A 26,394-nucleotide genomic window follows, 5' to 3' on the forward strand; every position below is an offset into this window, starting at 1 on the left:
ATAGATAGATAGATAGATAGATAGATAGATAGATAGATAGATAGATAATAGGCAGATAGGTAGATGATAGGTAGATAGATATGTAGATGATAGGTAGATAGATAGATGATAGATGGATTAATAGGTGAGAGATGGACACAGACAGACAGACAATAGCCAGAGAAAGTAGCTCATGCAGTTATGCAGGCCAGTAAGCACCAAAAGCTGGCCATTTGGAGAGTTGGGTGTGATAATAATGTAGTTCAGGTTCAAGGACGACAGTTTGGAGATGCAGGACAATTCGATATTTCAGTGTGAGTTAGATAACAGGCCAACAATCAATGTTCCAGTTGAAAACAGTCAAGCAGGAGTAATTTGCTATCAAGGAAGGTGAGGCTCTCTTCTTTCCAGACCTTCCACTCACTAGATAGAGTTCACCCACAATAATGAGGGTAACTGGCGTTCTCAACCTGCTGGCTCAAGTATTATTCTCAGGAACAACTAAAACATCTAGAATATTATTTGACTAAATATCAGGACACCAGGGTCCCTATTGAGTTAACATATACAAGTAATAAAAATGTGCATCAAATCTTTCTTCCCTTACTTTGGAGCCATTTGTGTCTCCTTGAACTTCACTTAATGTTCACATAATGTCAACAATCAGAATCAGTTCTGCTGACATACTGAATTCATCTTCCTGCTAACCAAAATTGCACTGACCTATTTCCTAGAAAGTAAGTCCTGTTCGTGTCTTTCAAAGATGCTTACTTTCTTCTTTACATCCCATAACTTAAACGCTATGAAGTAAAAATAGGCATACTTATATACTATGGCATAATATCAGCACATCTTATGTTATATGATAAGAGGAAGGGAAGCAATGAAACAAGATAGTTTATTTAATATATAATACATACACAAACACATTAATGATAAATAGGGAGAGAACAGGATAGTTACAAAGCTTGTTTCTAGACCTGGAGCTGGACTTCTATTTGGATTTAATAAACCCCTTTTCACTGCTCAGTTTGTATTCTTTTGGCCTTGCACCTCAGCCAGTTATTGTTCTTTTTGTGGGTGACACCAATCTTTATACAGGGGTCTGAGCTGTAAGTAGTTCTGCCTAGATTGTGTTGTCCTCCATTGATTTTTGTCATGAGCAATACAAATACTAAGGGATGCCAGTATCTACTCTCCAAACTGTCCCTGCCTCCCTGGAAGAGTATCAGTTCAGTGTTCTTCTTAGTAGTCAGAATATATCCCCAAAAACCCTCAGCAATTCTCTCTTCACCTGTTGATTTCAAAGCATTAGCAGCTCAAGTTGGTCAATTAGCAGCCTTAACTCCCTGATCAACTGAATTATTGCTTTACCTCATGGTGGGAGTGTTCTTCCCATTAGGACTGAGTTCTCTGTGTCAGCAGAGCATAGTGATGTCACAACAACAGGCCAACATTACTCTAGTAGGGCTCTAGGAAAAATATTGGGCAGTGACTCTCCTCTTTGTACTCTTAATCCTGGACCAGTAAATACTTACTATGGGGGAAAGGGTGCATCGCCTGCTGACCGAGCATCTGTAGTTCTCTGGGAAACTTTGCATGGGGATCGTTCCTTCTCCTGTACTGTATGTGGTTTTGAAGGGTTGTTCATTCAAAACAACTGCACGAAAATGGTTAGGAATATAGCAAGGCAGCGGACTGTCTGAGCAGAAGTCCATTGTCACAGTTCCTGAACAGAAACAATACTGCATGGGATACCATGATGGTGAATGAGGCATTCTGTCAGTCCACAGATAGTAGTTCAGCGTGAGCACTGTGTAAAGGGAAAGCAGATCCAAAGACAGGATAAGTGCATGTTCAGTATGATCAGAATCCTGCCCCTTCCATTGTGGAAGATGCCCAGTGTAATCAACATGTCACCAGGCAGTTGGGCTGTCACTTTGTGGAATAGTTCTGTATCAGTGTTGATTTCTATAGCTGGCACACTGGGTGTTCAATGATGTCGGTAGCCAGGTTGCCTTGGTGAAATTCTGTCACCGAACCCACATAGAGTTTTCATCCCTGCCAATAGGTACTTTATTCATGAGCCTGTTGGGCAATGACGAGGGTCACTAAGAAAGGAAACTGACTATTATCTACTGAAGGCTCATCCTATATACTGGATTATAAAAGCTCTGCCCTGCTGAGGTCACCTTGTAAGAGTCATCCGAGGTGCAAATGTCTGCACTGTTTTTCTCATTCAGAGAAGTCTCCACACATGCCTATTCTCAGAATTCCTTGCCACTAATTCCCCAGCATGAGTATGTTTGTAGTAGCCCATGAATATTATGTAGTCAGTAGCTAATAATTTTTCCTTAAAGCAAAGTGAGCAGCCAGGCACAGAAGTTCTACACCCAGGGAGGATTTCCTTTTACATCTGAACTTCAGAGATGTCCCAGAAAGGGTATCTAGAGGTCAGCTGTCCCCTCGCAGATGTAAGTACCTACAAAACACATGTTGTGTGGAACCATATGGACATGAGGCTTGAGTCCCCTCCTCTATTAACTGGTTGTAAACAGCTCTGCATGAGACTATATGTAGATAATTTGGGCTACAAATAAAGTCTGATGGTTTGTTTTTGAAGTGTATTGAGTCATATTAGATCTAACTACAATGAAAGACTAGACTCCTGTGGATATCTGCTGCTCTAGCTACCCCAAACTCCTAAGCCACCCATTCCCAAACTATAAATTTAGAGCAGAGCATTACTGATATTCAAGATAAAGGTCATGTATGTGATTGGCTTTAAAATAGTCAGGATGTAAAACACAGATAAGCTAGCCCATGGTATTTACTAAGAAAAAGACAAGAGTCAGGCATGGAGGCCCCTGGCTTTAGTCACAGCACTTAGAAGGAAGAATCAGGTGGATCTCTGTGAGTTTAAGGTTAGCCTGGTCCATACCATGAATTCCAGGCCACCCAAAGATACATAGAGAGACCTTGTCTCAAACCCCACACCTCACCTCATCCAGAAAAACAAAAGAAAAAAAGAAAATGACAAATAAACAGAGGGGATAACAAGACCTAGATGGCCATATAAGGCTATTCCACCGATTATTTAAAAGTAGAGAAGATGGGTCGCATGTTACGGTTTATAAATTGTTCTCTATATTCAGTCAGCCCACTGCCACTGATGCTCAAGGTTATAAAATAAACTGCTTTGCCTTTGCTACTCTGAGCCTCCATTACTTTTACCGTGGGGTGAGGTTCTTTGTTTGTCATTGTTGGGAAGGAGAAGCAATAGAATAGGAACAAGGATCATGGGAATTTGAGACATTTCTTCATACAATTTGTAAACTCAGGGTCTGTGCAACATGATGAGATGTTGGTGAACTCCTACAGCTCTGTGATAGGGGGGGTTGGGGAGACACCCAGGTTACAGTGGGAAGCCCAGGTTGCGTGGCAACTTGGTGGCTTTGTTGAATACTCTGTTTCTCCTTATCTTTAGAGACTGCCTGGGAAAGATTCCATGTGACTCAGGCTTTATGTTATTACAGCTGAATACATGTTAAAAACACATTAATGTAGAAAAGATTTATTTTGTATGTAGTGTCAGAGGGTTCAAGGCCATCATATCAGGCAGGGCATGGCTGAGCAGCTCAGAATCATGGTGGGGAAGGAGCAAAAGAATACAAGAAGGTGCTGGAGGGCAAGACATAAAATTCAGGGCATACATCTAATGACCTACACTCTCCAATGATCCTGTCTTCAGTGGTCCCTTTCTGATTAATACATAAAACTATGAACGCCTCAAGGGATTGATCCATTGATTAAACCACGGTACTATGATGAAACTGCCTCTGTTAATACTATTAAAAATACACCCAGAGTTGTGCATCACTAGTCTACAAGGCATTCATTAATCCAAATCAAGTAGACAGGCAGGAGTAGACAGAAGCTTGACAGAGTTGTCCTCTGAGAGATTCTGTCAAGCAGCACCTCAAAGCAGATGCTGACACTCACAGCCAGACATTGAGTGATGCTTAGGGATTCTTGTGGAAAAGTGGGAGAAAAGAGAAAAGGACCTGGAGGTGACAGGATCTCCACAAGAAGACAAAAAGAGCCAACTAACCAGGGCCCAGAGAAGCTTCCTGAGAGTGAAGCATTTACCAAGGACAATGCATGGACTAGGCCTAGGTCCCCTATAAAGATGTAGCCAATGGACAGCTTAGGCTTCATGTGTATTCCCTAGTAAGGGAAGTGGGACTGCAGTGGACAAGGACTCACTTGCCAGCTTTTTGATAACTTTACCCTGTTGGGATTGACTTATCAAGCCACAGGGGAAGAGGAAATGCTTAGTCCTGATGCACCTTGATGAGCTCTGGTGGGTGGGAAAGGGAACTCCCCTTTTCTGAGGAATAAGCAAGGAGGGAGTAGGGAGGGAAGTAGGGAGGGAAGAAGGGTGAGACTGGAAGGGGAGAAGGGATGGACTACAACCAGGATATAAGGTGAATAAAAAATAATTAAATTTAAAAAAAGAGTAGTTATCACAGGACACCAGCAGCATCCCTCTCAGCCACTGCTATATTACGGGCACTGTTTTATCTTCTGAGTCGTAGGACACAGACAACAGAACAATTTTCATAGCAGCCTAGACTTGTTACAGCATCTTTATTTGTTCTGAATCTCTTCAAAATGAATAGATTTTGTGTTGTTCATTAAATAATCTCAAGTAACAACAACAAACATAAAATATATTTCCTCAAAAATCTAAAGTGGCCTACTAGGCACCTTACCTTACTTAATTATAGGAGGAGTCAGATAAAATATTTTGCCTCTCCCTAGAAGATAAGCCTGAAATTGTCCTGCACCACTGGACCACTAAAAATGTCATTTTACAAATGGAAAATTTCCTGGAATATTGTCAGATTTACTATCTTCTTACAGTTGTGTTAGCTTAGCATGCTGACCTCTGCTGATCCAGAGGAAGCTTCTGACAATTTCACAGGAAAATAAAGTCACAGGTGCCATCTAAATGTGAAGAATTGGCTCTGGCTTGTAGGCAGCCAGATTGACACTACACAGAGAATTATAGGCAACTACAGAATGTTGAGAGTGGGAGAAATTGTGTTTCTCATGGAAAAGCACACCAGTCGGTTACCCGATATCAAGTGATCAGCCCTGAAAACATACAGACAAGTAGCGTTACACAGGCTGGCAAACTGTATTGATGTAAATAGAGGATAAATACATGGGAAAGTTTGGAGGGAGGAAAAGAAAAGGGAGAAGTAGTATAATTACAATATGTACTCAAAAACATAAAGGATCTTTAGAATTTCTCTCATAAATCATCGCATCTTCCTGTGCTCACTGCTTAGCGGAGCTGAGGCCAGCTAGAACATGTGGATGCTTCCCATCCAGGGGTGAGCTGTGACTCAGCAAAGGCCAGAAACCAGGGCCTTATCTGACTTTCAGCCAGTGAACAAATCACCTACAACGGTGAACATTCCTCAGTTCAGCAGTTGGGAACCACCTCCCTCCAGAAACCAACCGTTAAACTACAGGACTCTTCCTTTTTAGGGCTATCATATAGATCCAAAGTGAAAAAACACAACTGCTTTCTCCCACAGCTGGAGGTTAACATAGAAGCTTCCAGAGCCAACCTTTAAATACATCCCAGGACAGCAAAGAGGAAGTGCTCTGGAAAGAACACAAGTGTAGCTGTGCACTCTCACAGTAAAACTTTGGCTGCTAATAAAATGATTCCATCACCCGTTCATTGAGAATGTCTGCCTCAGCTGCCTCAGAGGCTATCGCCTTGTCTTTTCATCATGAATTTAAAACATACAGGAGAGAACAGAATGGCAGATGCCCACATTCTCCAGCCGTGACTTGGCTCGTTGGTTTCGTATGTCAGGGTCTCCTTTTTCAACTAATTATTTCCAAGCAAATATCAGGCCTCATGTCTTATGCTTCAGTGCACATTTTTATAAAATACAGACATTTTCCCTTGTGATCAAAATGTCATTATCAGCTCTTACAAAATTAACAACAAGTCATGATTTCTTTATGCATTATATTCACATTTTCTGACTGTATAATACAAGTTCCATGATGGACTTGATCCACATGTCCCTAAATACAGTCTGCACACTGGGTATTTCTCTTTGGACCCTTTAATATAGAACAATGACTCCTCTGTCCTCCTTTGTTCTGCTGTCTAGCTCAAGGGAATGTTATAGAAAATCCACATTCTTGATTTTTCTGCTTGCTTATCCATGATGGAATTTTACTTCTTTCTCTAAACTATATGTCCCTCACATGTAAGACTTTAGCTCGAAGAGTTCAATTATCTGCATGTTTAACCTTTCGTATGATGGATACTCACAAGTAGGGTTGTGTGCTCATTTGCTTAACTTTTACTGTGCTGAGAATCCAGCTAAGGGTTTCTGAATGCTAGACAAGTCCTACCCCTGAGCTCCACCGCCCCAGCCCTATGCCACAGATTTCATCTGGCTTGGAGCAACAGTGATGGCTGGCTTCGTGTGTAATACTCATGCTTAAATCCAGCAGCAGGTTTAGGTAGGAGGAATCTGACCACCAGAAGAATACTGGGTAGGATGGGGAGGGCCGAGGAGGTGGGAACAGGACATGCATGTTAATATGGTCCAAGTTCTTATTATACTTAAAAGAAACTGTCTCCATGAAACCCAGAACAAGCATACTGAACATACTCCACTCCAGAGGAGAAAATTTATCCACATATTTCAAAATGTTCATTAAAAAATGCTATTGATAACCTTAATTATTTCATTAGAAGTTACAAAATGGTGATTTTTCTAATTCTGACATTTTTTCAATCCTTAACTGAAATTCTTCGATAAAGACTTTTCTTCATTAGCTAAGGCCACTTTCTCACATTAAGAACTCTTTGTCCAAGAAAAGGATGGAATATTTAATCATTTTCCATAACTTCCAATGCTCAGAGTAATGAGTTAATTCCAATACTGATATTGAACTCTAGGCTTTTGCATGAGTAAAATATTTTTTCTACTACATAAAAAAATCTGTATGCTTTTATTAAATAACTGAAGTCTTTATCAATTAAAATCACTGTTTTTATGTTCAAATGATCTCATCTTTGGTCACTGAAAGCCTCTATAAATTGGCTCACATGTTCTTTTTTATTATTTTTATTTTATACTTTTATTTGGAAGTCACACTGTTGCAGCTTGCCATGGACACTGCATTAGTCAGGGACACTATTGCCGTCATAGAACAAAATGACCAAACACAGTTTGGGAGAAAAGAAGGCTTTTTGACTTCTTCTTCCCATCACTGTTCATCACTGAAGGAAGTCAGGGCAAGAAATCAAATAGGGCAGGAGTCTAGACACAGGAGCTGATGCAGAGGCCATGGGGGGTGCTGCTTACTGGTTTGCTCTTCACGGATGGCTAAGCCTGCTTTCATTGAGATCTCAGGTGCCAACAGATGGCACCACCCTTAATCAATGATTTTCTTTTTTTAAAAAATTATACTTTATTTACTTTGTATCCCCCCTCTAGTTCCCACCCTCTTCCCCTCCCAATCCTTCCCTTCCTTCTCCTTCTCCACACACTCCCCTCCTCAAGTCTACTGGTAGGGGAGGGTTTCTTTTTCTTCCTTCTGATTCTAGTCTGTTAGGTATAATCAGGGGTGGCTGCATTGTCTTCCTCTGTGGCCTGGTAAGGCTGCTTCCCCCCTCAGGGGGAGGTGATCAAAGAGCAGGCCAATCAGTTCAAGTTAGGAGCAGTCCCTGTTCCCATTACCAAGGAACCCGCTTGGACACTGAACTTCCATGGGCTACATCTGTGCAGAGGTTCTAGGTTATCTCTATGCATGGTACTTGGTTGGAGTATGAGTCTCAGGAAAGATCCCTGTGCTCGAATTTTTTGGTTCTGTTGCTCTCCTTGTGGACCTCCTGTCCTCTCCAGATCTTACTATTATTTACCACTTCTTTCATAAGATTCCCTGCATTCTGCCCAAAGTTTGGCCATAAGTCTCAACATCTGCTTTGATAGTCTGCAGGGCAGAGCCTTTCAGAGGCCCTCTGTGGGAGGCTCCTAACTTGTTTTCTGTTTTTTTCTTCTTCTGATGTCTATCCTCTTTGCCTTTTGGCTGATATCCAGTATTTATAAAGAACTAAAGAAGTTGAAAAGCAACAAATCAAGTAATCCAATTTAAAAAAAATGGGGAACAGAGCTAAACAGAGAATTCTTGATAGAGGAATATCAAATGGCAGAGAAACACTTAAAGAAATGCTCAATGTCCTTAATCATCAGGGAAACGCAAATCAAAAGGACCCTGAGATTTCACCTTACACCCATCAGAATGGCCAAGATGAAAAACTCAAGTGACAGCACATGCTGGAGAGGTTGTGGAGAAAGGGGAACCCTCCTCCACTGCTGGTGGGAATGTAAACTGGTACAACCACTCTGGAAAGCAATCTGGCACTTTCTCAGACAATGAGGAATAGCGCTTCCTCAAGATCCAGCCATACCACTCCTAGGCATATATCTAAAAGAGGCTCAAGTACACAATAAGGACAGTTGCTCAACCATGTTTGTAGCAGCTTTATTTGTAATAGCCAGAAGCTGGAAACAACCCAGATGCCCCTCAACTGAACAATGGATACAGAAATTGTGGTACATCTACACAATGGAATATTACTTAGCAATGAAAAACAAGGAAATCATGAAATTTGCAGGTAAATGGTGGGATCTGGAAAGGATCATCCTGAGTGAGCTATCCCAGAAGCAGAAAGACACATACAGTATATACTCACTCATATAGACATACAACATAGGATAAACCTACTAAAATCTGTACACCTAAAGAAAGTAATCAAGAGGGAAGACTCTGGCTAAAATGCTCAATCCCCACATGTTCTTTTGATGTGACTCCTTTGGTGTATGGCTGATGTTTGTGGTGTGGTTTCAAAAGCAAATGCTTCCCAGGCACATCTTACACATCTCCTGACCCGACCTGAAGTGAGCCATTCCTTTCTGGTTCCTTTCAGTGGGATCATGAGACCTGGCATCATCAACATTATGTGTAAGTGGTAAGGGGCTGCATTCACGCTGAGATTTTCCTCTCCTGTGCTACATTGTGTCTCCCAGAGAAGGTCTGTCAGGTGATCTTATTTCTTTCTCTCACCTCCAACACACTCTACTCTTTCCCTCATCAATACATACAATGTATAATCCTTGTGGTAAAGACTATATGTAATTCTTTGACTCTTATGAGCCTGGGACAGACCCTGGGTGTATTAAATAATGCTCTATTATTTGAATGGGGTTGTTTATTATAAGACAATTAACCTCCTGTTCTAGTTCATTTCTGCTTCTGCTTCTGCTTCAGTTACACTGCTGGGATAAAAATGCCCTGGCAGAAAGCAACTTAAGAGAGAAAGGAGTTTATTTCAGCTTACTGGTTTAGACTAGAGTCTATCACCACTGGGGGGAAGTCAAGGCAGAGACTTCAGCCAGTCACATCCTATCCACAGTTGAGAGAAGAATGTGCACACACGCTCACAAGTTTGCTTGCTGGTCCTCCGCTTGGCATCTCCACTCACATCGTTCAGGACTCTATGCCTAGGGAATGGTGCTGCCTATAGTAGGTTGGGTCTTTCTACATTGATTAATGTAGAACCCCAGCCACATGAAATTGTCCACGTAATGCAGACAATCCTCGGTAAGTTTTCTTCCTGGGTGACTAAGGTTGTGTCAGGTTGACAGTTGAAGCTCACCATCCCTGTGACTTTCCTGCCTCTCCTTGCTGCATCAGGGTTACTTTCTGTACAGTTCTATAATGACTCAGTGGTTGAGGACATTGGCTCTTCCAGAGGACCCAGGTTCAGTTCCAGACACCCACAGAGTGGCTTATAACTATCTGTGACTCCAGTCCCAGGACATCCAAGACCGCTCTGACTCCTATAGACCCTAGGTGTGAAAGTGATCCATGACAAGTACTTACACACAGAAAAGAAAAATAACTACATATATACATATAATGCATTTGTCTGTTATATGTAAATCTTGTTTTTATTTCCTTAGATGGGGAAGAGAAGATGAGGGCCATATCCAAGCTTTATGAATATATGGTTTGGTCTGAGCCCAGAACATTTCTATCTAATTATCCCTAGGCCTAGGCACAGAAGCTTCTAGTCTGTGTACAATCTAATCTTTTCCTTTAAGTACATCCCCTGGTAGATTTACCATGCTCCAGTGAGAGGCTACCCACTCAAGACTATATGGGATGCATAAATTGGATTAAATTTTTTAAATGACAACACAAAGGTAGGTTAGCAGGGAACCAGGTGTGGATCTGGGAACCTTGAAGGATTTAACTTCCAGTCTCCATCTGCTAACCTAGGCCTAGAATGTTTCAGTCTTCAAGACTTACTGCTGAATAAACTCACCCTTTCCAGTTCTTTCTGAATTCTGGATGGCTGGTTCATCTCAGCTGTTCTGGCTTAAAACTCTCCAAGATGACTGATTCAAATTGAGTTCTCTTTGTTTCTCACTGAACTGCTGTGCTTGGAAAACCTGCCTCTGAACTCTATGAAATGAACTGCATGAACTCAGCTGCACTCAACTGAATGCCACCAAACTGTATTGTATTCCCAAACTCCACTGTATTCCTGTTCTATACTCTCCTCCTGTACTGTACTGTCTCCACACACTCTCCTGCTTTCTCTCTGGGCTGTTCTCACTTAGCTCCTCTTTCTTGATCGTTCTTGTGAGAGTTGAGAAGATCCTATCACTGACTCATTCTGTCAAATCTTTCTCTGATTCATCACTTTGTATGCCCCTCAATTTAATGTTTTGGATTAAAGGTGTGTGATGTCTATATTCCAGCCAGAGGGATTAAAGGAGTATATTCCAGCCAGAAGGATTAAAGGTATATATTAAGGGTGTGTCTATACTCCAGTTAGCTCACACAGACCAAAGGCTTTGGATGTGATCCCTTGCCAGAGGAGCCATGTTGCCAGATTAAAACTCTTCTACAGTAATGTATATATGAATGAGCTTTTGGAACTAGTTTCTGTGTTTTCTATCTACAGGCATATATTTTGTTTAAGTTGAACCTCATTTAAAAATGTATACATTTTACATTTTTTGAATCACAAATTTAAAGATTATACAGGAATGTTTACAAATCCTGATATTACCCAAAGATTATTAGATATTCTTGATTCTGTAAAGAAGAATTACTTATTGGTTAATTAGTATTAATTAATTATTAATTCCACAAAGAAGACTTATTTATTGTTAATAAATGTGCGCTTGCTAATAGAAAACACAGGGACCTCTGTCGCTCTGCTAGGTGTGTGCTACGTGAAACTCAGTAGATTATGTAGCACTGGCTTTCATGCAGTGTGCAGCCAGATGAGTAACAGAGTTCCCCAGGACCTTCTTGTTATACTTGTCCATGGATTTTGTTATTTGGCTGCCACAATATTTATCACACTGCTGCTGTGTCATCAGGTGTTTCTGTCAGTATTCTACATGAGGCCACAAGTTCTACCGGAGGGGGGAAAAACATTCCCATAAGGCCCAGCATTCTGCACTCTGTCCTGCAGTAGGTACCCAGTCGTTAGGGGCTTGTTTCAGCAGTATTAGATTCTTTTTTAATAGCTGTTGAAATTCTGGGAGAGAGGCACCATACTATGTCTCCTTTGTGTCCTTTCCAGCTTCTAGATGACTTGAATGATCAAATAGGATTTAGAAAATGTCAGCTGAATGAGTAGTTATTGTCCTTAATCAAGGCATTTGGTTGCACTTAGTATGAGGATAAAGCATTTCTCAGCATAGTCGACCACTCCACCCTGGATTCTGAGTGTGAGGCAGGCTTCCTCATGAAACCTCCCACTGCTTCTGTATCTCCACCCCACCCCAGAACCCTTTAGCTCTGTGTAACTCATTGCCAAAAGACTGACAGCTGTGAAGGTGGTCTTTGAAAACTGCCATACTTGGATCTGATTACACATCTTGCTGTGCAACTAAGTGCAGTATTTGATCTCTACGATCCTGCTCTGGGGCTCTGAAAATGTTGGGTACAATTTTCACAAAACTCTGCCTCATCTGGAATGACTTAGCTCTTAGGAAGCCATGTAAGCACATGCTCTGAGTCTGTTACATCAGCTGCTTAGGAAAAGAACAGCTCCATAGCCATCTCTACAGCCAGGAGAGGGAAAGTCTAGTGCCACCTACTGTATGCAAGAAAAACTGTCTTCTTTAAATGAGAAAGTAAATATAATCTATGTTGGCAGGTATAACACGCGTGCGTGAGTGTGATTGTGTGTGTATAGTGTCTGCACTCATGCAGTGGCCACTAGGTATCCTATTATATCACTGGCCACCATATTGCCTTGTTCCAGGATTCCTCATGACACTCAGGGTTTCCAGTTTGAGCATGCCTATCTGGCTACAAGCCTGGCATTTCTCTTGACTCTGTCCCTACCACCGCTGGAGTTATATGTGGCACACAGCCATGCCTGCCTTCATGTAAGGGTGCAAGGGCTGCAGCTGTTTGTGCTCACATAGAAAGCTTTCTCACTGGCTGAGCCATCTCACCAGCTCTGACAGGTACAGCTTAAAAGCCTTATCAACTTCAGTGTGAACTTTTGGTGCAAAGAGAACGATTCATTTCACTTAGGACAGAGTTCTCATGAGCATCCATGAAACTAAAGGTGTAGAATCAACCAATTACAACATCAATGATAAAAGTGCTTAAAAAACTGGGACCATATATTCTTCCATGTTTAATATATGGTTTTGAAAATTTCCATATGCAGAAAATAAGACTGATTGATGGTAGAATAGGATGAGATAGGATAAAGGGGGGAAGTTCTTGAAATCTAAACAGCCACTCATCCAGAAATGTAGTTTCAGGCCAGATGTATTTTATATAGTGGCTAGCACTCCAGACATTGGAATCAAGACAACCTGCCTTCAAATTCTAGCCTTGTCGCTTAGAATCTGGGTAAGGATAAATAAACTGAACAATTCCCTGAGTCTTAGGCCCGTTATTTGTAAAGTGGAAAATGATAAATACTATACTACATAGCTTATAAGGTTGGTGCAAATAAATTGTTTATCTCATGTGGTGGTTAAGCTAGGTGTTCAAGCTGATATGGCTTACAATCACCACAACAACAAATCTCTGAGCATGTCTGTGTAGGATTATTTAGACAAAGTTAATTGAGGTAGGAAGACCTCTCCCCTTGGTGTGGGTGGTGCCATCCATGAGTCCCAGACTGAATAAAAAGGAGAAAGTGAACCCACCACAAGCATTCATTACTCTGCAGCTGAATCACATCCTGCCCTTCTGACTTCCCTGTGAGGATGGACTGTGTCCTAGAACTGGGAGGCAGAATAAACACTGTATTATGATGATTTTGTGAGGAATTTTCTGTGGCAACATGGAAATCAGCTGAGAAGCCTCCCTTGATAGAAGATCACAATTGAGGTGTTTTTGAAAGTACTCACTTCCCCACTTAGAAAAATCTAAGTGCTGCTTTGACATGCTTTCCACCATAAAGGTGTAAAGATGCAGCCCAGGAGAAGCAGCAGATCCTCCTCCAGCTGCACAGGAACCTGTTCATTATCTAGTAGAGCTGTGGGAAACAGAAAGAAAGGAAGAATTATGTCTTGTCAGGAAGGAGAGAGGTGATGAGTGCTCTGGGCCTTGAAGGATGAAGAGAAGTACAACCAAGATGAACAAGGGAGAAGGAAGAGCAAGAAAGAAAACCAGAGGCTTCTAAGTAAAACATGTGGAATGTGGAGTTGCTTGACACAGGGCGTGTGAGGGGACTTTAGGTGTGATGAGTCTCAGTGCAAGGCCCTGAAAGAAGTCACAATGACTCAGTCCTCGCTGGAAAAGACAAGAGTGGGGACAGATAATCTGCAAGTAAGGGTATGTAGGCTTAGATTTTTCAAACACTTCACTTATGATTTTTAAATGTCTCTACCTCCCCCCCCCACACACACACACCTTAGGTAGGAGATTAGTATGGAAGGGAGCTATAGACCTTTTAGTGACTTCCTGCTTATTAAGGTCCGTGTGTTATTTGGGAATATACCAATCTCAGTTGTCAGGATAGCAGCAGATCAGTCAAATAGCAAAGCAGCAAACCATAGCAACGGAAGCAAACAGCAAACAACAACAAAAGTGTTGGTACCACTCAGCAAAATCAGCTCCACCCAAATGGCACAAGTCTGTTGAAGTGGCAAAACTCTGCCAAAGCAGCATGAAAAGTTCTCTGGAGCATTTCTCTCTGCAAAAACCAGCAAAGCTAACTGAACTGTTGCAAAGTGTAGAGATGCAAAAAGCACTGTCTCGCCGTCTGTGGGCTTCTATTTATCATTTCTCATGAGAGACCAAAAGATTAAAAATTGGTGGCTATTATTTTAAAGTTTAAGGCCTGAACTAAGGCTAGCTGGTGGAGACACGTCCACTAACGCCCAGAGGGGAAGAGCTAGTCTTTCTGCATTCTTTCCTGCCCTCTAATTATACAGTTGCCAGGAAACCAGCCCAAATGACCAGGCCAGAACTGTTTGTAATCTTGGCGTCTAAAGTGGACCAATCAATTCAAAAGTCAATTTCCTTTACCCAATCATGTGATGCCAAAGCATGTACATCACTGCTTACGTCTTTTTTCCTTTAAAACCTCTGTACCCCTAGACCTCGGGCTGCATTCCTCTTCTGTTTCTGCAGGAGGTTTGCGTCCCGTGTTCGAATGTGTATACAATTAAAAAATTTAATTGTATTTACATGTATTACATGTATTTATAGCGGAGTCCATTTATTCCTGGTCTTTTGGGGTTCACGAACTGAGCATAACACTCATAGTTTACACAAGGATGTTTTCTAGCTCACAAAAAACATGCCTCGCGAACAAGGTAGTTTCTAGCTGACAAACAGCATGTGCCTTTTCATGGGGGCTGTTTTTCCATGGGGGGGGCATTCCCACATCCCACATCCTACCCTTGAAACCAAAGCAAAAATCATATTCACATGACACAACTTAATTTTCAAAGAAACCAGAAACTTCTACTTTATGGTCTCTGAGTGCCTTACAAGTAATGGGTATTGAGTGTTTTCGTCATTCTACTATTTGTGCAGATTAGATTTCTGTCAACTTTACACAAACTTGGGTCACCTAGGAAGCAGGAATCTTAACTGAAAAAATGGCCTCATCACATTGACCTGTAGGAAAGCTTGTGTGGCATTCTTGATTAACATTTGATGTGGGAGGGTCCATAGTAGGTATTGCTGCTCCTGGGCAGGTAGGCCCAAGTTGTATGAGGAATCAGGCTGAGCAAGCCAAGGACTGTGTACTGCATTTCACAGAAAAATCAAGAATTTCTCTTTCCTAAATCAAGCCTTCAGAGATGAATTTTGTAATCCTGCAGAGGGAGAAAACCGTAAACTCCATAGGTAGGGAAGAATTTTACTGTAACTGATTTGCAGTTAACCTGTAGGAAATTGATTTTTAATCAACAGAGCATATCATTTTTAAGATAATTAAGATATGAAAAGCATCTATATTGGCTTTAAAACTGTTACACAGACTCTGCCTGTGTTTCTGACTCCACACTGAATGTCTAAGAAAAGGGAAAGAAAGATGAAAGGCCTTCTCAAGCCCGACAGACTTGATTCCAGGTCCTAGGTAGCATCCTAGAAATCAGCATGTCCCTGAATCAAGCTGGCAGCCAGACAGCTGCTGAGAGAAAAAGAGAGAGCAGTTGCTGTAGACAGAGCTGGAGGGACAAGTGATGGCTTGCCTGCTCTCATAGGCTTCCGCTAGGACTACAATGTTCCTCAGGGGACACAGAGGCATGTGATGCACAGAATCCCAGATAGAATAAACAAATGTTCATGAAAGGAGTTACTAGGTCATGGCAGATTAGATGCTGGTGTTGTTTTAGATGATCTTAAAGATTTTGAACATTACTAAGTCACACCACCCAAACAAAGGGCTTTTGTTGTTTTGTTTTGTTTCTTCCTTTCTTTTTATGAGGACAGGGTGAAGGAAGAGAACCCAGCTACAGAAGTTGAATCATGAAGCCTGAAGGCTGCTCTGACTAAAAGGAAAATGCCCTTTCACAGTTGCCCAGGACATGCAGCAAAACATGCACTGTGTCTGACTTCTGTGTCTGCAGTGAAAGAGGTGGGTTTCACATCAGCTGTTAGGGTTTCTACTATTGTTTCCAATCACCGTGACCAAACAGCACGCTGGGAAGGAAAGGGTTTATTTGGCTTGTATTTACACAGCACTCTTTATTACTGAAGGACGTCAGGACGGGAATCAAAGAGGAAGGGTCCTGGAGGCTAGAGTGTACGCAGAAGCCACGCAGAGTGACTGCTTACAGGCTTGCTCCCCACGGCTCGCTGAGCCTGCTGTCCTGTGGAACACATGACCACCAACCAAGCGGCACCTCCCACATCGCTCACTAATAGGAGAATGTCCTACCACCTGATCACACAAAGGCATTTTCCCAGTTAATGTTCGCTCCTTTCAGATAACTTCAACTTGTGTCAAGTTGACATAAGACTAGCCAGTGCACCAGAGAAAACTCTTTGGAGGTTTTTTTTTTTTTCCTTACACAGTATTATTATAACAGAAAATGCAGCTTTGTGGTTGTAATACATTTTAATTAAAAAATAGTTCTAATATAAATACATCATTTTTTCCTCCCTGTTCCTCCTTCTAACCCCTTCCAGTTTCCCTCTAACTCCTCAGATTAATGACTTTTTTCTTTTATTATTATTATTATTATTATTATTATTATTATTATTATTAACAATTTATTCACTTTCTATGCCAGTTGTAGCCTACTCTCTCATCCCCTACAGGTCCCACCCTCTCTTCTTCTCCCTCTCCTATCCCTCCTCCCTAGTCCAGATAGGGGAATTCCTCCTCCCCTACTGTCTGACCCTAACCTATCAGGTTCCAAAAGGATTGCCTGGATCTTCTTCCACTGTGGGCTGGCTAGGTCCCCACTAGGGAGAAGTGATCAAGGAGAACGGAGTTCATGTCTGATGCTTAATTCTTATTCAGAAGGAAAAACAGGATAGATACCAGAAGTAGTAGAAGAGAGGGGCCAGGATGGGAGCCTACCACAGATGTCCTCTAAAAGACTCCACTCAGAATGGAATCGGGGCAGATGCAGAGTATTTCAGCCAAACTTTGGACAGAACACAGAGAATCTTATGGAAGAAGGGGGATATAGAAGGACTTGAAGGGGACAGGAACCATACATGGAGACTAACAAAGCAAAAAAAAAAAAAAAAAAAAAAAAGCTAGACTCAGTGGGTACTGCAGAGACTGATGCATCAAACAATGACTATGCATAGAGAGGACCTAGATACCCTGCTCATATATAGCCAATAGACATCTCAGTCTCAATGTGGGTTCCTTAGTAAGGAAAGAAGAGAATTTATTTAATTACAAACACAATCTGCTGGTTCTGTTTAGTGTGACTGTGTATATAAGATTTTAGGGCTAGCCTTTGTCTTGGGTAACCAGGTACAGGCCACATTCCTTAGAGAGAATGACTTCCTCTCTCAGCACTAATTAGTTCCTTTAGTTCTTTGCATGAGGATGGCCCATGAGATTTATCCATCCTTGTTAGCATGTCAATTATTATTGTCATTGTTCAGGTCTTGGTTGAGATATCATGAGTGTTATTCTTATTAAATCAAATATAAGAAAAATGTCCACAGAGCACCTCTGAAAGATTCTACCCATCAGTGTATCAAAGCATATACTGAAACTCATAGCCAAACTTTGGGCAGAGTACAGGGAATCTTATAAAAGAAGGTGGAGACAGAAAGACCTGGAGGGAATAGGAGCTCCACAAGGAGAGCAACAGAACCAAGAAATCTGGGCACAGGTATCTTTTGTGAGACTGATACTCCGAACAAGGACTATGCATGGAGATAACCTAGAACCCCTGCACAGAAGTAGCCCATGGCAGCTCAGTGTCCAAGTGGGTTCCCTAGTAATGGGAACAGTGACTGTCTCTGACATGAACTCATGGGCTGGCTCTTTGATCACCTCTACCTGAGGGGGGGACAGCCTTACCAATCCACAGAGGAAGACAATGGAGCCAGTTCTGATGAGACCTGATAGACTAGGGTCAGATGGAAGGGGAGCAGGACCTCCCTTATCATTGGACTGGGGGAGGAGCATAGGAGAAGAGGAGTGAGGGAGGGTGATATTAGGATGGGATGGGGGAGGGGGCTACAGCTGGGATACAAAGTGAATAAACTGTAATTAATAAAAATAAAATAAAAATTTAAATTAAAAAAATAGAAAAATGTCATAATTTAAAAATTCTCCCTAAATTCTGAAAGTCATTTTAGGACAACTTAGAACTATCCCACAGAGGCAACTGTATCCTTGATCAACCACCGAATCTGGCATTAGGCATGGTGTAAGTGTGACTACACTATTTTATTTTGGTTTCTTAAGCCTCTTTCTCCCTACTCCACCCCAATCCTTTCCAACACCCTGATACTAAGAAGGAGAGAAAAAGAGTTCGGGGGGAAGGGAGCACAGTTCTCTTAGCCACTTCCTGCTGGTTAGGGTCATTGGGTTCCTTTGGGGAAGTATGTTGGTATAATGTTCTTGTGGATTGTACACAATTTACCTTTGTTCATTCAAGTGCTGATTTCTCTACCCCACTATCTGGTTTCAATCCAGACATTGCATTGTGAAGTTTATTCTAAGCATCACCTGTCTCAAGTTTGTGTGAACATGCCACCATTTGTTCTCTGTGTTGTCAATTAAACAACCAGCCAATGCTGAGCAATGGAGAGAATAGGGTGGAACATCCTGGTCTGGAAAGGAGGAGAAAGAAGCTAGTGGGAGGAGTTGGAGAGGAGAGATCCACAGGAGAGGACTTAGAACCATGAGGTTCCAAGAGATAGACCAGATCTAAGATATGACTAAAAGCAAGTATAATGTGGGAAATCTGAATTGGAGGAAAGTATGTGGGCTTGGAGGTTTAGGATGGAATAACTATTACCCAGCATGTGTTCTACGTTAATTAAATAAATCCTAGTCTTTGTGTGGTGATTTGGGTATACAGCTGGTTTAGGAATAAGCACTGTTTAACTAAAAGATAAATCAATAGTAAATATTAATAATCAACAACAGAAGTCGAATCTTTGTTTCAGTATATCTCCAACTTCTTCCCATCCAACTGCATCAGCAGCAATCAAGAGCAGCAGGGGTGGACACCAGCATCCTTCTTCTTTCTCATAGCCTCCCCTCCCATACTCTCTCTGGGCTCTGGCATTTATTACCTCTCTCAAAATCCTCATAACAAAACTACCTGCAGTACAAAGGGTCTCTTTGAGAGCCTGTACCAGATGAATCGTTTGCTGCTGTGGATAATCTGAATCAGTCCCATATCCTGCAACTGGGATCAAAAAAATAAAAATAAAATAAAATAAAAAACATGTTTACATCCACAACAGCAGTGTCTGGGTCTAAATGATTTCTTACCCTAAGACTGGAATCTGAAAAAAGAATGTAACAGAATGTAGGTGTGCATGCATCAACCCCAATTTCTTCATAGTATTTTCCACATCTGTAAGAACAAATGTGTTCTGCAAAGCTTCCATTTCATGGTTGTCCTTGTAACATGCAGGAAGCTCTGTGGATGGTGACAGTTTTGACTTATTATTATACTATTCTGTGCCTATAACAGGTCTGGGAACAGAGAAAGCAAATATATATATATATATATATATATATATATATATATATGTGTGTGTGTGTGTGTGTGTGTGTGTGTGTGTGTGTGTGTGTATGCTGAGTGAATGGTTGAGATGGAAGAAAATAGAAGAGAGGGAAAGGAAAATGTACTGAGGATGTGGCTAAAAGACTAAATACAGAACTATGTATAATATATTGTGTATATCATAGAACCATCATTTTGTGAAGAAAGACATAGAAACTGAGCCTAAAGCAAGAGGTGTGGCTGTAGAGGCAGCAAACACTATGATACCTTATGATTGGAAGAGAACTTGGCTTATAAGAAACTTAAAAATCTAGTCACAACACACATAAAAGATTAAAGGATTAGATAAAAACAAATTTAATGCCTGCTATCTTTCCAGTGACCTTCAATTGTCAAGAGTTGGGGTCCCCAAGATAGAGCAGGGTAATAATGGGCTCCTTAGAATGTCTCAAACTGAGATCATTGGACCCTTCCTAAATTAGAATCATTTTTAGTTTTGTTAAAGTTCAGAATTCTGGACATCAACCTAAAGATCTAGTGAATGACACTTCCTAGGGCTGGATCCTAAGAAAAATACCCTACAACTTCTTGTTTTGTTTTATTTTTATACTTTAAATTTTGATACTCATTGTCAAGTCAATAAGGGCAACTTACTATAGTTTCATTGCCTGAGGAAATAACTCTTAAAATGTTACAAATTTGATTGGAATGTGATTTCAAAATGTGTAATTAGCTTTAGTCAAATATGCAAAATATTTCTGTAACCCCTTGGGTGTACTTGAGTTGAACTCTGGCTTATTTTGACATTTCCATATTTAATAAACTGGTTCCCATCTTTGGAATGAAATGAGTAAAAACAGGAATGTTTGGGGAAGGATGCAAGTCAGGTGGATGGGAAATGCACTATGTAGGGTTATTTTAAGAATCATATTTTTAGGCTGAAAACAATAGGTACCCAGTGATGGCTTTTAAATAGGGGCCATAAAAAGTCCACCTTCCTTTATAGCATTCATGAATACTGCTTATGGGGTCAGGAGAGAGAAGTCAAAGGAATAAGGATGAAGAAACTCTCTGGCTGGGTTTGTGTATTGGTGGGTGGCAGACAGCTGTACACGTTATAGAGTCAGGCATGGAAGAGCCAGAATTTACAAAACATGGTGACTGATTACCTCTATCAAACAGAGAGAGAGAGAGAATAAGAATGACTTCCCAAGCTAGCATACGGCTCAGTGGACAAAAGTGTGTGTTGTACAAGCATAATGACATGAATTCTACTCCCTGAAAACTATGTAAAAAGGTAGTAGAAAATATCTGTAATGCCAGCACTACTATGGTAAGACAGGAGAGTCCACTAGAAGCTGGTAGACCAGATATCCTGAAAGATGCAGTGCAGCAGAAAACAAAAAGAGAGATTCTGCATCAAAACAAGGTAGATGGCAGAATCCAAAAACTGCTGACTTTCACATGAATGCAATGGCATACATGCTCCTTTAGATACAAACATATGTGCATAAAATACACATGCATACAAATAAAGAATAAATAAGAAAAAGAATGGCTTTCAAGATTCTGACCTGTGTAACTGTTTGGTAGTGATATTTCTTTAGACAGAAAAGGCTAAGTGCTGAGCAGGTTGGTAGCATTAAGAAGAAGGGAAGTCACTCATTTAATTTTGTATCTTAGAAGTCTGAAACCATAGAAAAATGTTCAAGTAGATAAAGATTGTAAGTATATGTGTCTAGAATTAGGAAAGAGATTTAACTAAGATGAAAAACCTCTCTATTAGTATTTCCAGGAAATGAAGGAAAATTAAAACAGAGGTATGGGATAATCATGGAGTGATGGTGAAAATTTGGAATGAGTATAAACAAAAGCCTGGACAGAAAAATTAAGATAAGTAAATAAAATAGCCTGAAGGAAACACACAGAAAGTGAAAGACATAGAGGTAAATTAGCCAGTTAAGGAAAGAAAACTTTAGAAGAAATTTCCTAGTGAGACCATGTTGAGCATGGCTGCACTTAGACATACACAAAGCATACCCAAGCAGAAGAGAAACACGTTTTGTTGTGAAGTGGATGATCACAGTAGCGACACAGATCATAACTACAAAATATAGAACACGATATAATCAAGTTTCAAATAAGTGTTTTTCCTAGAAGGGGTGAAGGCTGAGTTGATTTATGCTGAGTGAGTATGTCCTGACAACTGAAGACTGAGTCCTGGTGAGGCAAAACAAACATCGTGGTTACCTGAACTCCACACACTCTTCTAATAACCTACCTGGCAGCCGGGGGCATTTACCCACACCATTCTGCATATAACATCTTTCAACTATATTCCTAGAAACCTGCAAACAGCCTAGAACTCCCTCCCTCAGCTCAGGTTCATCTCTCTCTGACCAATGACATAAGTTTTTCTTTTCCTTGGTTTCTTCAAACTTGTACACCCCTTTCCAGTTGAGTATAGGCACAGAAAGTAAAACGACAAGCTAGATTAAAGTGATTGGAGGCGACATTGCCATAAGTCAATTTGTGTCTTCAAAATGAACTTTTAGAGGAACCCCGGCTTTTTTCCATTTTATGCCTATGTATGATTCGGCATGCATATTATGAGAATCAGATACCTCATGATAAGGGCCATGCACAGCAAAACAAAGGTCATATAACATAATCTATCATGGAAAACAGAAAACAATACTCATTATGACCCTTAAACAAACTCTGCTTTAACACCATAAACGAAAACCTAAATCAGTGAGAGAAGCCACTGAGCACACTCACTCATATGGCCTGCTGCCCATCTTGACAGTGTACTTGTCCTGTTCTGTTGGTTTGCTGAATAAAATAGTCTCCCCTCTTTGTAAAATGTATACACCTTGATTTCATTTTGTGTAAGACGCTGAGAACTAAGAAATACTTGGTCCATGTTGGAGTTCAGTCCCTTATAAGAATGACATAGTTCAACATAGCATCCATTTAATAATTATTTAGAATCACTGTATCATTTAATTATTCTTAATCATTGCTGTGCTGGCTTCTGATTTTTGTAAACACTTCTTTTTTTCAAGATGCCTAGGAGTCTCCTAATCTAACTTTTATTTTCTCAACAACTCCTTATTTAATTTATATTTCACTCGTGTACTTCACATCTATTTGGGTATTATAAACTTGCTCCCTATGTTCCTCACTCTTAGCTAGATTTCCTGGTTCCATGGGTAAAACCTGCTTGCTATCTCTACAAAGAATCCTTATTGGATTACCTTGAAGATGATGCAGGGGGAGCTGTTAGGCTCTCACATGATAATGGAGCCCACAAACAACAAACTGTCATGTTAGAGCCAGACATTGCTGGGTGGCGATCTAGTGTCTGGTACCAGAGGACACTTTAGAACTAGCAGGGCACATACTCAACCAAGACTCTGCCACAGCAAAGAGAAGCCAGGAAGCTTGAGCCCAGCATTCGAAATGCCCCTCCAAAGATTTTATTTCTTCCTTATGTCATGTTATTTAGTTTCTAAGAGGTAAAGTTTGTTTCTATTGCCTAGTTCATATTATGGATGCATAGGACAATGAGACTCCAGTTTACAATTTTGTTTCAGCTATTGGGAAATAGTTCCTTGTTTCAATGGTATTTGAACTTGAAGAGCAACAAAGAAGAGGAAAATCGATCTGAGAGCAGAGCTAACACGACGCAAGACAAAGGAAAAAAGGAAAGGGGAAGAAAGAAACTACCTCTTGTTTTGTTCATTTGTTTTTGTTGCTTGTTTTGTTTTGTTTTGTTTGAGACAGGGCTTCTTTGTGTAGCCCTGGCTTTCCTGGACTTGCTTTGTAGACCAGGCTGGTCTTGAACTCAGAGATCTACCTGTCTCTGGTCCAAGGCATATGTCAGTCATAATATAAAAGCTTCACTGTTGAAGGTGTTACCTAAATTAACTTTGTCTTTTGTCAGTTATAGTGGAAGGTTCCTGATTAACAGATCATTAATTTGCTCCTGTCCGTTCCTTAACTATGAAAACCAAGTGACTCATAAGAAAATGAACTGGCTGGTTGTAATAAGTCTGAAGACTAGGAGTTCACTAACAACCTTGATCAATCACAAAGCAACTTGCTGAGGCTGGATCCACTCCCTAAGGAAGCTTTGGCTTGGACAACCTCCCACTCAACCCTGCCCCCTCTGGTTTTTTTCATTATGAAACTGGGTAAAGCAGCTGCAGTTCTGATTCTTTAAAAAGGTAATCACCAGTCCCCAGAAGGCATGCTGGGAATGAACTGGCTCAACTCCCCCTGAAGTGGACCAAGGAGCCCTCAAGATCAGTCTTCCATCCTTTCTCTGATTGAGCCCAAAGGAGAGTTTTAGAAATGAGAATTGATTGCTCAACAAGAAAAAGCCTCCAAAGTTTTGGCATGGTTTTCTTCATACTAATCACAGGTTTAAAATGGTAATCAAAGTATCTCCAGGAGAGCAATAACTATGAAGATGTGATTTGGGATTAGAAGAGCACAGGTCTGAGTGGTTGGGAAGTCTACCTCAGATTTGAATGTTTCACTGGCCAACTCTGTATGCTTGCTCTCTAGATTCCCATTTTCTTTCCACACATTTCAATAGGAGGGAGGAAATGGATTTCAGCTGCATGGTAGATGCCTGTGAAGTAATAAATGGCAGAGTTAGTGAGAAAATGCATTTCAGGTCAAGGTTCTCTTGTTGAAATGCTCTCTGTTTCATGATTAAAAATTCAGGGAAATGAAATTATGTCCATTGTAAGTGTGTTGTGCGGAATAATATTTTATACATAGAATTTAATGTCCATTATGAGTTAAACAAATAGCAAAAAATATTATTTAAATTTATCACGTGGATATGAAGTATCCTATCATTTGGATACAAAATAATACAAAATTAGTTTAGTCAATTCTTACTGGGATTTTGTTAACTTGTCATTGGGTATGACAAATATCTCTTTGTGTGCACATTTTTTGTTTAAATCTATGTTGGCATTATTGATATTAATTATTGACTTATCTTTTAGTTAAGCAGTGGTTAGTACTAAACCAGCTGTATACCCAAATCACCACACAGAGACTGGGATTTATCTTATTAACCTAGAACACAATGCTGGACAATAATTATTCCATCCTAAACCTACAAGCCCACATAGTTTCCTACCATTCAGATTTCACACATTATACTTGCTTTTAGTCATATCTTAGGTCTGGTCCATCTCTCCACTTGGTTCCGAGACCTTTCCTGCGGATTCTCTCTCCTCCCTCTTACTTCCTCTCCCTCCCCTCCCTACTAGGATGCTCCACCATATACTCTCCATTGCACAGCATTGAGGCTGGTTGTTTAATTGACAATATAGAGAACAAATGGTGGCATGTTTACACAAAGTTCAGACAGGTGAAGCTTAGAATAAGCTTCACAATGCAATGCCTGGATTAAAACCAGATAGTGGGGTAGAGAAATCAGCATTTGAATGAACAATGGTAAATTGTATACATTCCAAAAGAACATTATACCAACAATGTTGGTATATATATATATATATATATATATATATATATATACACACATACATATATATATATATATATATATATATATATATATATGTTTGTTTGGCTTGGACTACCTCCCACTCAACCCTGCCCCCTCTGGTTTATATATATAAACATATATATATATATATATGTTTATATATATAAACATATATATATATATAAAAACATATATATATATATATAGGTTTGTTGGTATAATGTTCTTTTGGAATGTATATATATACATATTTATGTGTATATATACATATTTATGTATATATGTAAATGTATATATACACGTATATGTATGTATATATACATATGTACATATATATATGGGAATCTCCTATATAGTTATTTAGTGGACTAATATATATATGTAGTCTGTGACTTAGCATAGTTTAGCTTGACTTTTTGACCTCTCAGTGGTGTGGAAATAAAATGCATTTAGTTGAAAGTGCAGTTCTGAATTTTGAATTTTGATCTCTCCCTAGCTAGTCATCTATTGCTCTGCTATATAGTAGCAGCAAGTTCACCTCTGGGTCAGCTCCACACTGGTGGCTATGAATGGCTGAGATTGCATTATTCTATGAGGCAAAGTCACAAAGAGTTGGTGATCAATTGTTCAATCCAATATCAGTTTAGAGGCTCCAATATGAAATTTTATAACATTTCCAATGCCAGTAATACCACCAATGGGGAAGCTCAAGTGGGAGGATTAGTTTGAGTCTCAAAGTGGGAAGAGAGCTACGGGGGATGGGGAATGCATGTGATGAGAAATATCAACTCAGAAAATTATTGTTTGCTATGGCTCAGACACAACTTAAAAGCATAGGCTTTGTGCATACAGGTGATGGAGAGGTGTTCAACTTTACATTATTTTTCCTGCTATTTAGTACACACACATATCCACCAAGCCCATAAGGGAGAATGGAGGAAGAGCTTTATGTAAGATTCTGTCCATGACATGTGTATTGTTAGGACATAGGTGAGTGTGTTCCAATAACTCCACACTGCTCAGAATCTGATCCTCTGGTCCATGAGATCAGCAGTATGTGGACCTTCTTACAATAGCCTGCCACTGATGGCCACTAAGAGG

Source organism: Psammomys obesus, unplaced genomic scaffold (assembly GCF_907164565.1).
Source record: "Psammomys obesus unplaced genomic scaffold, mPsaObe1.curated_primary_1811, whole genome shotgun sequence".
NCBI lineage: Eukaryota > Metazoa > Chordata > Mammalia > Rodentia > Muridae > Psammomys > Psammomys obesus.